Genomic DNA, 16,541 nt, shown 5'->3' on the forward strand with positions numbered 1-16,541 from the left:
AATGTTCGAGATATAAATAGTACAACTATTGATTAATCTAGAGCTTTCGATATTATCAAATTTATATTAAGCCAGTGAACGCGATCAGAGGCTCTTCTTAAAATTCAACAACGGAAGAGATTTAGAATGTGAAGTGCGCATGGGTGCAGCATTGGTTTACTGGTGCACGTGTCTTCTTCTGAGATGAGTGAGGACAAAAGTGGGGCTCCGCAAGGATCTCCGCCTTGTCCGCTGCTCATTTTGGTTTACACGGAATGCCTCTCAATCCCGGAACTGAGATGAAACATTCATGCCAGTCGTTATCACACATTTACCTACCATCTGCAAGAGAAAAATAATAATCGTTAGTTCTTAATCAGAAATAATGCGAACTTTAGTAAACGTGTAATAAGAATACGATACTCAGATCATCGAGCTATTGATCCTTTATATACTTAAGAATTAACAGCCGACTAACAGTTCAGTCCTGGAAGGGCGGTACTTCCCTATTCCGCTGGCTAAATTACGCATTTCTCAACCTTATGTGAAGCCAGCAACTTCCTCATGCGAGTTTACAGCTGACTTCTCCGGATTAGTGGAGCTCTTCTTCACATCACAGAATGGAGATACTTCGCTTTATATGAAAGGACGGCACTTCTTTAGAAAATTAACAAGGACTAAAGAGAAACTGAAATCTCGATTGATCTTGGCTTTTATATTAAAGGTACGTTATTTGTCGGTATAGCAGTAAAAAAAAAGTTCATGATTGTCGTTTATAAAGTTTACAAAAGCATACTAATAAGTTAAGAGTAGGGCCGGGAGCTAAAAAGGCCGGTCCGTTAATCAAATAAGTGATTCTGGAAAATAAAAAGTGGACGGTTGCTGTTTAGGCAATTTCATTTGTATACCCGAACAACCGTTCGCATGGCCGGTGAAACCTTCGATTCTCGTTTTAGGGAAGCGGCGTCTGATTCATTAGAACTGATAAGCAACGCTACACCGATTCTGAGTTGCCGTTTGCTAGCGGTGCAATCTTCAAACGTTCATCCTGCTAAAGAAATGACGTGACCTACTGTTAGTTCATATGTTTTACAGTAGTTTGTAACAAGTCCATTCATCCAAGTTCACCTTTTATTAATTTAAGATGGGATAATAAAATACTGAGTCTGTTCAGAGTGAAATAGGCAGCTATTGTATATGAAATCCGCACTATCTCTGAAAAGCCGTTTTATACTTTTTGTTTGTTTGCTTGCAATTTATACTGATTGATCTCATTGGGTATCTGGTTGTGCATTCTGGGTTCTAACCACACAAGAAAGGAAGTGGCCGAAGGAGCTTTACTCTATTGAAGAGACATCAAGCTAGTCAAGTGAAACGCTGCTTGCGTTTTTCATGAACCCTGCGACTCAATTAAATTCTGCCAATAAAATGTGTTTTGACTTTTCCATCCACTAAGTTAAATTTGCGTTCAATCCTTAAATGTTCTTCTTCATCTGAGCTTTTGCAAAGTAGCTGGTACCGGCTATGGGGTGGAATGGTGGCGTGGTGGTTAGAGCTATCTTCGGAATCACAGCTTTCATTTTCTAAGCAGTCACTGGAATTGTGATCTTTGGATGTTCCCCGCCTGTTCCCGTGTGTTGTTTTCCAAGTACTCTGTTCTTAAGCTTCCAAAAGATTAGCATGATGGGTTAATTGGCGATTCAATACTGGGCCCATTTGCCCAGTCCAGGTTTGGTTTCCACCTTGTCCTCAATGCTGCTGGGATAGGCTCTGTCCTCCATGATTCCAAATAGAATTAGGTAGGTTACATAATGCTGTGTTCTGGTACTGATCATGCAAAAATAATTTTGAACGCTTTTCTAAACTAGTTTCACCAACAGAGACCACGTCAAAAGGCAAATGGGGAAGTTTTAAAAACGTTTTATGGACGTCCCCACAAAGGCGAAGGGTACACTGCTTTTCTGCACACAAAAACCTACTGACTGTGGTGGACCTCCAATGGTTGGATTCCATATGGATTGTTCTAGGTTTCAGAAAATATTGGATATCACAATAGTGTATATTTAAGGGTAGAGCTGCTTCCTGACAACACCAGGTTCCTTAGTTTGATTCATAGCCAGATTGCAGTCTGTGTGGAGTCTGTACGTTCTCCATTTTCCTCTAACATCCAAAAAGCAGGCGTATTGCATTAGTTGGCATCTCTAAAGCCCCGCGATGAACGGCTGCCCTGTGATAAATAGATAGATAGATAGATAGATAGATAGATAGATAGATAGATAGATAGATAGATAGATAGATAGATAGATAGATACTTTATTAATCCCAATGGGAAATTCACATATAGATTGGGGTCTCATACACAGTTGGCTTCAAAGACAGCACAGGTTAGAAAATGGATAGATAACAATGCAAAGAATTGTCTTAACTCACAAGTAACCTTAAGAGGTTTAGTTATTTATTTCCAGTGTATGCATTAACGTTAACGTTAGAGAGACAGCAATAACTGAGAGACACGGCTCACATTTCAGGGTGCACCTCTCAGCATGCGCGAGAGCAAGAATTGTGGGATGTTAGCGGAGAAGAAAGATATATGTGTGTTTTGTTATTTCCTTAAGTAGTTCTAATAATTGCAATAGCTAAGAGTCTCAAATACACCGAATCAGTCAAGAAGTGTGTGTTGATGACCAGAGGTGGGTTCATCGGTGTTTTACTTGTATTACGTGTTTGTTTTACGGTTATGACGTAAACTTGTCTAAAGTGCACCGTGTAGTGTTTATGGGTTGGGAATGTGCCTTTGTGTTATTTACGTGCAGCACCATTCTTTCAATAATAGTTTATGTTGTTACGCCAATGTACTTTACTATAAGTTTGTTGATACCGTTTATTGATAAACTTTATTGATTTGGATTTCATACTGGCGGTAAGCTAGTACTAATTTGAGTAATACTGACATCTGGTGGATTTCTGCGTAATTTACTTATAAGTGCTGCGTATCCGTTTTTTACTGTACACCACCTACATAACGCCTATTCAATTACAGGTATTTATACCCTCAAGTAAATCAGTCATAAATTCGTTGTGAGCGGCTGTGTGTATTTTTCTGCATCATTTACGCCTGTTCTGACCGACACTCCGGAGGGAACACTTCACGTCCTGAACTCCTCACATATACAGTCCTCCTTTGCTACGGTTACGGAATGAGTCTGTCATGTTGATGCTTAAAGATTTAAGATTTCCGTAGATCTAGGTTTAGTTTTCTGCTCAGTAGGATGCCATTGGTCATGGTGCAAACTGCAGTATTATTAAACAAACCATTGTTGTTATTAAAAAATAAAGAAAGGATACTGCTATTGCAATTCATTATGATGTTTTTAAATCTTAAAACCTGGTGCAACTTAATTCTTCTTGATACTGACGTAGTTAAAGATAATTTAAAGAAAATCCTGAATTTCTTGCATAATTTCATGCTAGTGTCTAGGGTTTACATTTCTTTCTTTAATTTTAAAAACTTAGATATGGTGCACCTTGGGAGTGTGGGCCTATTTAAGATGCCTGAGCAGTCTTTACTCCTTGTGTTACAGCACAGACACAAGAAAAAGTTCAGAGATGAGCTACAGGACATCCAGGACGGCAGGGTAGTGACAAAGAGGAAGGATTAAGAGAACTGAATCTCTTAAGCCAATTCAAAAGGCAATTAGAATGGATGAATGGAAAGACAGAGGACAGACATTTTTAACATTAAACAGAAAATAAACAAGTCTGGTGCCAGCTATTAGCCTACAATGATTAGTATAGAGAGAGAGCAGTGGGGTGTAGAGATAGACAAATGAAAAAAGTCAATACGTTCCTATTTTGGAAAGTATCAGTGAATTACAGATTCATAGAACAAGTTACCTAGTGGTGCATTTGAATATAGTATTATTTCTTTTATCCTGGTTCTGTATTTGCTAAATCAACAAAACTAGTACTGACAGTATTCATGTAATTACTTTGTAAGATATATTTCTTTTTTACATGAACAGGTAAAATGCAGTATATTGTTTATCCTGAACATCATATTTTATTTTGTTGTTCCTTTGTTTCTGCATTCTGATAAATCGTTCAATTATTTTTTGAGTTGTGAACTTCTTAATAAGGTTCAGTGTTATTTACACCACTTTCAGTTTATTATTATTTGACTGCTTTAAGCAAAATTATTTAGCAACAAAAAATATAAACATGATAAAAAAACAAATGAGCTTAAATAAAGATAAAATAAGCTACAGTAACAACAACAACAAGCAACTTTGTATATTACATGCAACAAATATGTAAGCTGATTTGATGCTGTGAATTTTTGACCATAGGCAGAGAGCAGAAAGGAAATCTCTAAATAAACATTGGTTATGCAAAGGTCAAAAATGGCCTCAGATTTAGCAGACAAATTTAACAGCTGCACATTTTGTAAGCCTAGCAAGTAAACCGTATTGTAACCATATTATAGGTCACAGTCGTTCAGCTGTTGAAGAACTGTGCAGTGGAATTTGGAGCAAAGAAAGGCTGTGTTGCAGATACTTGTCATCGATAGCACGGTTCTCTTCTTTGTTTTATATTCACTTTTATAATGAAGGCATTCAGCCAGATGGTTTAGTCTGCCAATGCATGTCTTATTTTTATGGATTTGCAAAATGTTTTTGAATAAATTACAATTTTCCAAAGGCTTCAAAGACCTGGTGTCAGAATAGTAGTAACATAATGCTAAAATATTTTAAGACTTCTACAGAATAAAAGGACAACCAGGCTTTGTTAATGCGCTTCATAATGTGTTACGTTTTATGTGTCCTATGCAGTAACTATACAGTAGATTAGGATTAACATTTTGTAACTGTAATTGCTAATCTTACAGCAATTGTGTGATTTGAGTTTGTATTTGTGGTGAACCTTTGAGGTTCTAGTTTCCTACCAAAGTTCAATAACTTGCTGCTTGGTTGTTTGACATTATTAAATTGCTCTTGTTAGATTGCCTATGTGAGTGGGCACCTACAGCTCAAGCCTGCTATTGTTGGATTAAGCTCTTGCTCCCTATGAAATGAGTTGGTAGGAAGATGGATGTTGCTTTAAGACACAGGTGGCTAACATAAAGTAGCAAATCTCACAGATATATGTTTACATATATATTGTACACATGTGAATCTGTGCGTATGTTTCTCTACAATAAAAGAGTTTGCTTAAGATGGTATTGACATACATCAAAAATTTGATAAATGTGAAAAATATCGTTCGGTACTAAAAGGAATGGGGAACAATATTTATCTTTAGGCATACCTGATGGACTCTAAACACTGCAAACATTGTATTGTTTTCACTGCTTTGTTATGTTTCAGTGATGCATTAAGTTTCACTTTCTTTCTTTCATCCATGCACACAAACACCCACAAATATAATTATATACATTTAGAGTAAAGGAGTGCTGTGTTAGCTCCTATATTTCTTTTGGTTTTCCTGGAATCAGGTACATCTCACTTTGGATAACAAAGTTCTGCAAATAAATGGATGATTGATGAGTTTTATCGTAACTCATCTCTAAAACAGTCAAACCGAACTGCTTGCTACAATTACTTAAGGGTGAATTAAAAGCAAATAATAATAATCATAATTCATTACATTTATATAGCGCTTTTCTCAGTACTCAAAGCGCAAATGTCCTTCTTCCGTGTTAACACTGCCTGTCATTTTAACTTTTGATTTAATTTCCATCCACCATATCTCACTTACTTTTCATGTGTTACAAGCACTTGATCCCAAGAATGTCTGCATTTTATTTTCAGACATATTCATTGTCCATTTGTCCATTCTTAGAGCATGCAAAGCAGGAATGAGGCCAGGGACAAGGCACACTCATAGGCATTCAAGCTTTCTAACATTAGTTCAGTCACAGTCACCAATCTGTGAGACAGCACTGCTTTTGAATCTAGGAAGAAATCAGCGTCTCAGGAATAAACTCAGAAAAAAGGAGGAATACGTAAACTTGTCAAAGAAGCTTCTGTAGCCCACATTTAAATTAGGACTCAAGTGCTCTGAGATGGCAGAACTAGTATGGTTTTATTTCAACAAATGTATGGTTCAGTTATTCATTCATTTATTTTCTAACCTGGTTATCTAGTTCGGAACCACACTGAGGCAATGTCTAACCCTGCAACACCAGGCACAAGACAGGAACCAACCTTGGATGAGGTACCTCTCCTTCACATGTTTGCCATAGAACACGCTAACTAACTGCCCAGGCCAGGATTCAAATGCAGTATAATTTAAACAGTACTTTATTTGAAAAATAAAGTGCAAGCAAATTCTTTAGCATTTAGCACAATAACGGCAGAGGTTTTACTAACCAGAGTATTAGATTATGGAGGGGGGTTTAGATTATGCAGTAATAGGTAATCATTTTAGAAGGTGCTCTCTTATCACTTATTTCTTAATTCCAAAAGAGTGCTGCAATGGTCAACAAAGCACATATCTCTAGGCAGTATTGGTTATCTTTCAATGTTATCTTTTGCAGAAAATGTCACATGCAAATGATATCAGCCAAAGAGCTTTGAATAAACACTGATTTCTCCCCTTCCAAAAAATAACAAAATTGATAGCTAGCAAACTCATCTGACTTTCAACGTCCACCCAGTGGCGTAGCTAGGGACGGGTGGAGGGGGCGGTCTGCCCTGGATGGCACATTTTTGGGGGCGGCATTATTGGCCAAAAGGCTCAGTACAATTCATGTGTAAGCAGCAGGGTTTGGAAAAATATCACTCACAAATTAAAAAAGTGAAATTCTTTGATTTTTATCCACAAATGCTTCAGAAATGATTTTCAGACTGTCCTTCTGTGACGGCATCAGACACAGCAGTTGAAATGTATGAGGGAATAACAAAAATAAACATAAAAATCACACCGATAATAAACAAATAATTTACAATTTATAATTTTGTTTTGTTATTGATCTGAATGCGTTCTTGCTCTGTGCAGAAAACATCCCCACCTATCACTTGTACACTACACTGGCTCTGGTTTTCACAGCATAATTATATTAAACTATTAATTAGAACATGGCTTATCAGTGCATCTATACTATAGTTTTGTCTAGCTGATGCTTATAAATAATGATAAATGAAAAATTATTGCTGTTTCTCTATATATGAATAAATCTATGCAAAATTTATCTCAATTTTTCTCTATTCATCATTTTAATTTTCTATTTAAATAGATTAACATATTGAGATATGTTGGAGGGTGGCAAATTGAAACACTGCCCCACCCCGAGCGGCACTAACTCTAGCTACGCCACTGCATCCACCCTGTAATCTCACTTCTTCTGCACGAGGACCAACACAATCATATCCCCTTGTCCGCCTGTTTTTGCTATTTTATTTTCTTGTATTTCATGGTATAATAAAGAAGCAATGTAAATTGAATCCACATTTGAAATGCTTATCAATGTAACTAATTACTGATTTGCATAATGATAGCCATTCACTGAACAAAGCCTTTTAAGAATGTTACTGTAGGCACCTCATCATTCACAAGTTTTAAGATGCAGTAAAGGGGAAACTTAAAATATTAAGACTTAACAAAAACTAATGACCTGTGCAGACTTTTGTCATTATTGTATCACCGTATCCTTGTCTAACCCCAAGTGACTCTAAACTGATAGTATATAGTATATATATTAGTATATAGTATATGCTGCTCGCTATTATTGATCTGCATATTTTTTATTTTTGATGGTGCGGTGGCACAGTGTCTAGACCTGCCAGTTCACTGCTACGGATTCCTATGTTAAAATTCCAGATGAGGCATATTTTGTGGTGGGTGTTCGTTTAGGTGCTCTGGTTTCTCTTCCATATCGTAAAGTTGTGTGTCCTGGGTTAATTTTCTGACTCATGATTGAGAGTTAGTGTGTAGTACGTGAGTAATGGCGTATGATAGACTGAAACCTGGAGCAGGTTGGTTTCAGCCATTTGACTGGTGATGCTGGGATATGTTTTGGGCTCCATTTTCATGAACCGGATTAAGAGGGTTTAAAATGTTATTGTTTTGTTTTTTTATTGTATGATTAACTTTAAATGTATATAGGAAACACGAGATTAGAAAACACGAGATCTTATCTTACTGATTGTAATTGTTTCATTTGACAACTGGCTTGTTCAGTGTACATATTTTCTCAAGCTGTGTTCTTTCTGTGATTAAGTTATTTTACAACCTCCATGGTTATGTAGTAGCAGCTCCTTCCAACGCTACTCCTTTGACATAGTGGTCCTTGTTCAGTATAATTTTCAGCAAAATGTTGAGATGAAATTGTTTTCCTCCCACATCCCAAAGATGTGCATGTTATGTTAATTGACAGTTTTAAACTGGCCAGGTATGAGTAACTTTGCGTCCGTGTTTGAGTTTGGGCTTTGATGGAATGGAATCCTTGAATAGAGTTGATTCCTGTTTTGTGTCTCATGCCACTCAAATAAGTGGATCTACTGTGGCTATGAATTCCCTTAGTTCAATAAGGGGTGGAATGATATATTTCATCTAACTGTTGCTCATGTTCTTAGAGATATCTCACATTGAATGTATGGATGGAGAGATTCCCAATGTTTCACAGAGCATAGTTCAGATTGTAGATGGAAAAGATATAAAACATGATTACTTTCTTGAGTAGTCAATTACATTTCTATTAAAGTGACATCAATTTGAAGCATTTTTAAGCATTTATCACTTTTAATCATTCTTCCAAGTGATGAAAATTAACGTGTAAAGCAATTGACTCACCAATCAAAATCTTTTCTTTGTATGCAAGCAAGTTCGCTGATCCTCTTCTCAGTATTTCACACAGTAACTTGAAAGCTTTACTGTAAATTGATAAAAAATATACTATAATAAACACCATGTTCCAGAATCAGCATTGCTTCAGAGAATAATTTCTCTCTTGAGGAAGTTGGCTTAAAATAGAGGTCATTTTTTAAATTGTCTGCCATCAGCTGAAAATAAGTAACTTGCAAAGGCATTTTTCTTAATGTTTTTTCCATGTAATCAGATAATGAGTAAATTGCTTACAAGCATTAGGAAGTTGGTTATTTGAGGTAATGTCAGTTTCAGTTTACTTCAGGCACTTCTCCCCTCCTGTAAATACAAACCTTCCTGCCTACTATAAGAACTTGTACACTTAATTTGCTTTGTCTCCTACCAGATTTTGCAAAGCTCTGTCATATTATCTAATGTGATATAAAAAAAAATATTTAGGGAATTTGAGGAAGGTGTGCAAGAACTTCAGCTAATAACGTTAGAATTGCAGATACTGTACATTAAATGTGCTCTAGGTGGTAGCTGGTAGTTAGCTGATTCATTGTAATATTGCGGTTCATCAGGCTTAAAAAGTGAATACCTTCCTAACAAAGCATCAAAAAATAATAATTAAAGTTGAGTTTTTGTGCACTATTGGAAAGTGGCTTAAAATGCCACACAACCATCCTTGTTAAGAGTTAAACTCAAATATATAGAGTTAAACTCAGATATATGCGGGTAGATGAGGCTATGGTGTCCTGGATAATGGACTATCTGTCAGGCAGACCGCAGTTTGTGAGACTCAAGTACTGTGTCTCAAGTATGGATGTGCGCAACATTGGAGCACCACAAGGAACAGTCCTGTCTCCTTTTCTCTTAACTCTGCACGCAGCAGGCTATAAATATAATACCAGGTCATGTCATTTGCAGAAATTCTCAAACTGTTTTGCACTTATGGGGTATTTTGATAAGGGGGATGAGACGAGTATAGGGGTCCAGTGGAGAAGTTTGTTTCTTTGTGCAAAGAGAATTGTCTGCAACTAAACATCACAAAAACCAATGAACTGGTTATTCACATTTGCCACACACAAACAGCCTCTATGTCCAGTTATTGTTCAGGGAGTGGATGTAGAGGTCGTCCACTCATACAAGTACTTGTGGGTCCATGTTAATTACAGGTTGGACTGTTTTTTTTCCTTAGGAGACTGCATTCTTTTAACATGGGAAGTGACATCCTTTACATCTTCTACAATTCTGTGATGGCCAGTGTGATTTTCTACACTGTTACTGACACACTAACATTGAGTACTTTCAGCCAACAAATTATTCAGCAGAAGTATGTCAAGAAACACTACTGGGGCTCCTTTATACCAATAGCAATATGTCTGCATAATTCCTCTACTGGGACTTGAACAGCCAAGTCTGCGTTTTAGTCATTATGGTGTGTGTTCAAACCATAATGTGTGTGTGTGTGTATATATATATATATATATATATATATACAGTATATATATATATATATATATATATATATATATATATATATATATATATATATATATATATATATATATATATATATATATACGTATACATACATATACTGTACATATACCAGCGATAAGGCAAATGTCTCAGGCCGTGCTTTGATAACAATAATACAAATAAGTATGTACCTAAAGAATTACATTCATTCCCAGTACCGTAGTTATATATACCTTTGAACATTTTCTGAAATAAAATTTTCAGTTAAATGTTTAACATTTCATATTACGTAGTTCACAACGATATGCCACATGTCAAAATGTAGAACTGGTATACATTTTCTTGATTTGTACATACTAACATTGGTGTGAGGGAATGGGAGGAAAAGTTCTGAAGGTAAAAATTATGCTGTCTTTTTTTCATTAAATGTTTCTGTAAGAAGATTGAATCAATGTCATATCACATAAGTGCTAAATAAGTTATCTTTGAGTGGTACTAAAAACAAAATAAGTCTTTAGTACCTCTGTGTTTAACTTGCCAGTCCGCCAGGTAGCTTACAGTGCTGATTGCCCTAATATAATGACAAACTTCTAAGAAACACAGGTGTAATGATTATCTCTATCCATGTTGAAGTTTGGAGCATCTTCGCTGATTTATTCAAAGAATGTAACATAACCATTTAATTCCAGAAACGTTCGTGTTCAATAGGAAACATAACGGGCAAGTGATCGGGCTGAGAAAAATGTTTATAGAGTTCAGTCTGCCTTTCCTGATTCTCAGTTAGTCTCAGATGTTGGACAAACCACGCTCTAACATTGTTTTTGGTCTCCCCTATGTAAATAAGACCACACTTCTGACATTGCACAGCATAAATGCAATTTTTTGTAGTAAGAGACATTTCGTGAAAAATATGCCGCTCTATCCCTGCCATGCACATTTGTTTTTCTTTTTAATAGTACATGATGCCCTAACCAAAAGATCCCTCAAATTTTTATTCCTCCGATAGGCCGCCATGATTTTAAATTGTTGTAAATCCTCATCTATTGGTTATACAGTACTTGCAAGAAATTGTCTTTCAATATTCTCACTACCCTCTGTGCTTGTGTTGAAAATGTAAATATTAGGGAAGTATATTCTCATTATTCTGCCCAACCACTTGTTCCACCTCCACTTCCTGTCCTCTTTCCACCTGTCTGTCCCACCACTGTTCCGACCATTCTCCTGTCTCCCAACCAATTCATTTCTCAATACGCACCTGTCCCACCTCCAAATATTCCTAATCCTTACTTAAGTCCTCCACTTTCCACCAATCCCCCTTTTTCACCATCCTTTCCTAGACGTTCCATCGAAACTCCTCCCTCATCAGGGCCACGTCCCATTCATTAAAAACTAAGCACACCTCTCATTCTGTTTTCTGTATATCCCCCACTTCAAATATGGAAAACCAAATATTGCTCAATTTTCGGGAATGTAGAGAAGTGTAATTAGATTTGGGCTTCTGGCCCCCAGATCTCAAAATCAGCCCCACCCCACAAACCTTAAGGTAAGGGTTTGGGCAAGGGCAGGCCAGTCCCATATTTGGATTAAAAAAATCCAATGTCTGTTCCAGATAGGGGCCTTTAACCTTAGGGCTGCAATTGGGAATGTTAACATCAGGGTTCAAGTTGGATTTATTAACCTCAGGGCCTAATAAGCTATAATTAGGTTCAGGCTTCTGGTCCCTAGATCTTAAAATATGTCCTACCCCACTAACCTTAAGGTCAGGGTTTGGGTGAGGGCAAGTCAGTCCCCCATTTGAGTTAACCAAATCAACTGCCTGTTCAAAATAGGGGCTTTTAACATCAGGGCCCCCCTTGGGACTGTTAACATCAGGGCTCATGTTGGAATTCTTAATATCGGGACTTGGTAGACCATTAACATCAGGGCCTACTACACTGTTAGCATCAGGGTCCAATATTGAACTATTAACCTCAGGGTCAAATAAATGAGTATTAACATCTGGATCCCATCTGATACTATTAGCCTTAGGACTTGGGGAGAACTTATTACCATCAGGGCCTGAGGGGGATTTATTAACATCAGGGCCTGTTAATAAGATTTTAACCTTCGATGTCCAAAGGGGTCCTTTAACATCAGGGCCCTGTTCAAGGATATTAAATTCAGGGTCTTGTGGGGGACCATTATGTTCCTGGTTTTGTTGGGAAATCTGCATATTAAAATTACCAGGGTAGGTCCTACCCTCAGGGATGAAAGGAACAGTATTAAGGCCCCAATACCACCTACTAGCCTTAGGATATAAGTCCCACCCTACTAACCTAGGATAAATATCAGCAGTCCCTCCAAAGACATCAAACTTTTTATCCATACAATTACCCTTTTCCCTTAGTTTCCCTTAGTTCTACTACCATCAATGTTTCCATTCCACACATGTAGGCATATTAATCACTGGTGTCTGCTGCCAACATCTAAATCCAGACACTTCCAGTAACCAATTACTCAACCTTTTAAGTGTGAAAATGTGTGAAGGCCAATCATATAAATCCAAAGATGTCCCTAGAGGATTGTTTTTATACCCAAGCAACAAATGGATGTCCCATAATGGCAAGGAAGAAGAATGAAAAGAGACAGAATAAGGTTGAAGTTTTCCAGCAATACATATAATCCCCTTACATTTCCTCATATATGAAAAATAAGAACTTGCACTCATTACTCCAGAGAATATACCGTTCAACCACCATTGCCAGTTGCTATAACTGGAATCACACTTATCCTTCCACCCTCCAACCCCATCTAAGGAATCGGATCCAGTCAACCAAGACCACTCTGACATTTCAGCGGAATCACAATCCGGGAGTTGTGGTACTCCAGTATGTTTACTAAGAAAGACACCTGGCATCACAGTATATTTCTTTCATTGTGCCATAACATTTATTTTTACTTCTCTCAAAAAGCACCTCGTATATCCTCTCTTTCTTAGTTCAGAAAACAAAATGTGTATGGCCTCCAATGCATGCTCCACTTCCGTATTCACCCTAAAAAATCTTATCAACTGTGACTTAGTAATCCATGCCAGTAGCAAAGGTGTGGGTAGATCAATGTTTTACAACCATTTTTCTGTGGTGGCACACTATTTGTATCCCGAAAAATCCCAAGGCACGATTCCACCAACCACAAAAGCATTAAATCTTTACATGTGCTAAACTGATCAAAGGGATGGGACAGGTGGCGGCAAAAAAAGCAGCTTGGAGATCTGTGTCTGCAAAACAGCTAGCACAGAGCTGCTTTAATCTCAGCTTCTCCAGGTAGTCCCATCCTCCTCAGACAGGTCTCGTCCACCAGAGGTGGGTGTCTGTCTCAGGTTAGGACCCAGGGGCACTACACATGGCACACCGTTAAAAAGTACTTCTATAGAGTATAATTATCAAGTCGTTGATGGTGATGAACAATTGAGCATAGTATTTAAGGAGTTTTAACACAGGTTTTAATGTATGCCCATTTAAGAGATGCTTATTCTTTCAATTAAATCAGTCCTCAGCAGTGCATTCAGAGTTATCAGTCATTTCAGTTGTTTAATTTTTACTTTAACACGTCTGTGTCTTGTATGCTATGCCAATTGATGATTAATACATTGGACTTGTTTTCTTATTGCCTTCTTTTCATCTTGCCTTTTAGGTAGGCATTCAAATTCAGGTTGTATTTTAGTTGAAAGTTCAGGTTTAAGGTCACTGTTTAAATGTAAACTATGCCATAATTTTTTTTTTAATTTCTTTTTTTCTATATTAAATTTGTGCATTAGTGTGTTTTTTATGGGATTAATTAGTTATTTTTTTAAATGATTCCCGGCACTAATAATATATATATATATATATATATATATATTTATATATATATAGTGAAAAGATGAGAATCGACACAAGACAAAGGTTTGGGGCAACCACCTGCGAACTTGACCTTGGCTGCAAAAGACAAAGTTTCAATACAATTGTGTATAGATCTGAGTCCAAAACAGAACTGCCAGTGGAGGAAAGAACTTTTTTTTATAGGCAGGTTTAAGGAAATGATGTTGTCCTCGGGATCCGAGGTGGAAGTGACACCTTTGCAATTTCCCGTGTCTTGTCTGTGGGGACAAAATAAGAGGGTTGAGTGCTCCCCTCCACCCCCTGGCCAGGCATGGAATTCCCTTCTTTTAGTCCCTGTGGCTGGCTCCCATGTGCACGTGTGTGACAATATATACATTTATGTATTTATTTAAAGAGAGTCTGTAAAGTGCAAATAAAGCTCTAACTATCTTATCTACAAATCTAAAGCTGATACCCAAGGTGGGTTGTATGTGCTCCTGCTAATATTGGTCCTAGAGACAGATATATTTTGGCTGAAAGCACATAGAATAATAACACATATTACAACCGGCTGATACTGTTCATTGACATTTTAAGCAAGCTTAAAATCTTTAGAAGATTTTGACTTAAAGCCTAAAATCCTCAAAATTGTAAATGGTCTTGTCTAGCTAAACTAATATAATGCTAGAAAAAAAATGATTTTATGCATTATAGCACAGTTACATCATTAACTTTGCATGCACCATCATGGCACGATCTTTGGTTTTCTAGAATTATGCTGTAATTATCCCTATGATACCTCCTGTTGTTAGAAAGGTAAACATTGAGAAAAGAAAAAAGGTGTGTCTGTTGCCTGTCCTTATTTGCATTTCATTTGTATTGACTCTTCATGGAGAAGCCTAAGATACTCCTGATAAATAAGGCTAACACTAGTGGTGCTTGTTGCAAAAGTAACCAAAGTGTTTCTTTCCACTGCTAAATGTTTTATGGAAACCTACCCTGTTTCAGCTTCCCAATGGTTATAACTACCTCTGTCTATTTTATTTCAGGATGCATGTAGTGTATCCTAGGATGAAGTAGCCCTTACTGCTTGTAATTTAGCTATTAATAACTGTTAAAACAACAGAGGATTATATATACTGTAGGGTATACTGATGTATATGTGAATTTCCCCTTGGGGATTAATAAAGTATCTATCTATCTATCTATCTATCTATCTATCTATCTATCTATCTATCTATCTATCTATCTATCTATCTATCTATCTATCTGTCTGTCTGTCTGTCTGTCTGTCTGTCTGTCTGTCTGTCTGTCTGTCTGTCTGTCTCAGTTGATATGTGTCTTGTGTACTTAGCAATTCATCCACTCTTAAACTACTAGGGGGCTCCCCTGGTGTTGGGTAAGCCAAAATACATTGATGTATGTATGAGATATATTGGAGTGTAAAGGTGTAGATGATGAACAAAGGAAGTAAAGAACCCATAGCATGGCACATTAGAAAGATTTATTGGAATATTTCTTTATACACAACATTTGTAGTAAAGATGGTGTGTTGTCCTTGAATGAGTTCTCCTTGGTATGGAGTATCTATAACTTTAACTTTAATGTCAGATGAACACCGAACTCTTGAGAAGGCTACATAAAGTTGTCCATGTCCAAATACAGGCTCAGAGAGGTATATGCCAACTCTGTCCATGGTTTGTCCTTGGGATTTGTTGATTTTCATGGCAAATGCAGGTTTAATGGGAAATTGGCGTCGTTTAAGTGTAAAAGGTAATTCCAGGTCAGAACTTGTAAGGTCAACTCTAGGAATCAAAACAGTATTGTTAGAATGTGATCCTGTAAGTACTTTTGTAGACTTAGCTAATGGGTGATTGTTTATGACTTCAGCGACATTTCTCATTATCAGCTCTGTGCATTGCTTGTTTTCAGGAAGGTTCAATCGTTGATAGATTGCGTGATCTGGATCTAACATGTAGATTTGTGCATATTTGCGTTCGTGATTTTGTTCAGGGTGCACTGTTCCAATCCGATGTAATATTTGTCCACATACGTGAAAGCAGTATGGGCCATTGCCAGCTGGTGGCCTGATATTTACCCCGGTAGATGCAATAGCAAATGAACTATTGTAGGATCTTATGCAGTCCATAAAGTTTTTTCGTTCGGGTACATTGTTAGTTAGAAGGTTCCATGGATATTCAGGATATTCATCTAAAGGAGGCAGTTTAACCTGACCCTTTTGACAACAGCATGTAAACTCATTAGTTGTATTGCCAGTTGTTTCTTCAGGGAAGTTAAGTGAATGACAATGACAGCAAATGATATTCATTAATCCTAATGAATGTTCATTAATAGTGGACTCATTACAGAATGCGTTGTCAGCTAATTGGCGGAATTATTTAGCGGCTGTTTGTCGTTCCTTTCTTTGCCGTTTAT

At 37.1% G+C, this 16,541-nt stretch overlaps 1 protein-coding gene across 2 annotated transcripts in view; it reads left to right on the forward strand.

The window, feature by feature from the left end:
* Window positions 1-521: 521 nt before the first annotated feature.
* The window catches only part of hck (HCK proto-oncogene, Src family tyrosine kinase), a 140,103-nt gene continuing 124,083 nt past the window's right edge, over window positions 522-16,541 (forward strand). For both annotated transcript variants that reach the window (XM_028811575.2, XM_028811578.2), the window contains exon 1: window positions 522-703. The gene's annotated coding sequence lies outside the window, so the exon portion shown is untranslated. The remainder of the gene's footprint in view (window positions 704-16,541) is intronic.

Source organism: Erpetoichthys calabaricus, chromosome 10 (genome assembly GCF_900747795.2).
Source record: "Erpetoichthys calabaricus chromosome 10, fErpCal1.3, whole genome shotgun sequence".
In the NCBI taxonomy this organism is placed as follows: Eukaryota; Metazoa; Chordata; class Cladistia; order Polypteriformes; family Polypteridae; genus Erpetoichthys; species Erpetoichthys calabaricus.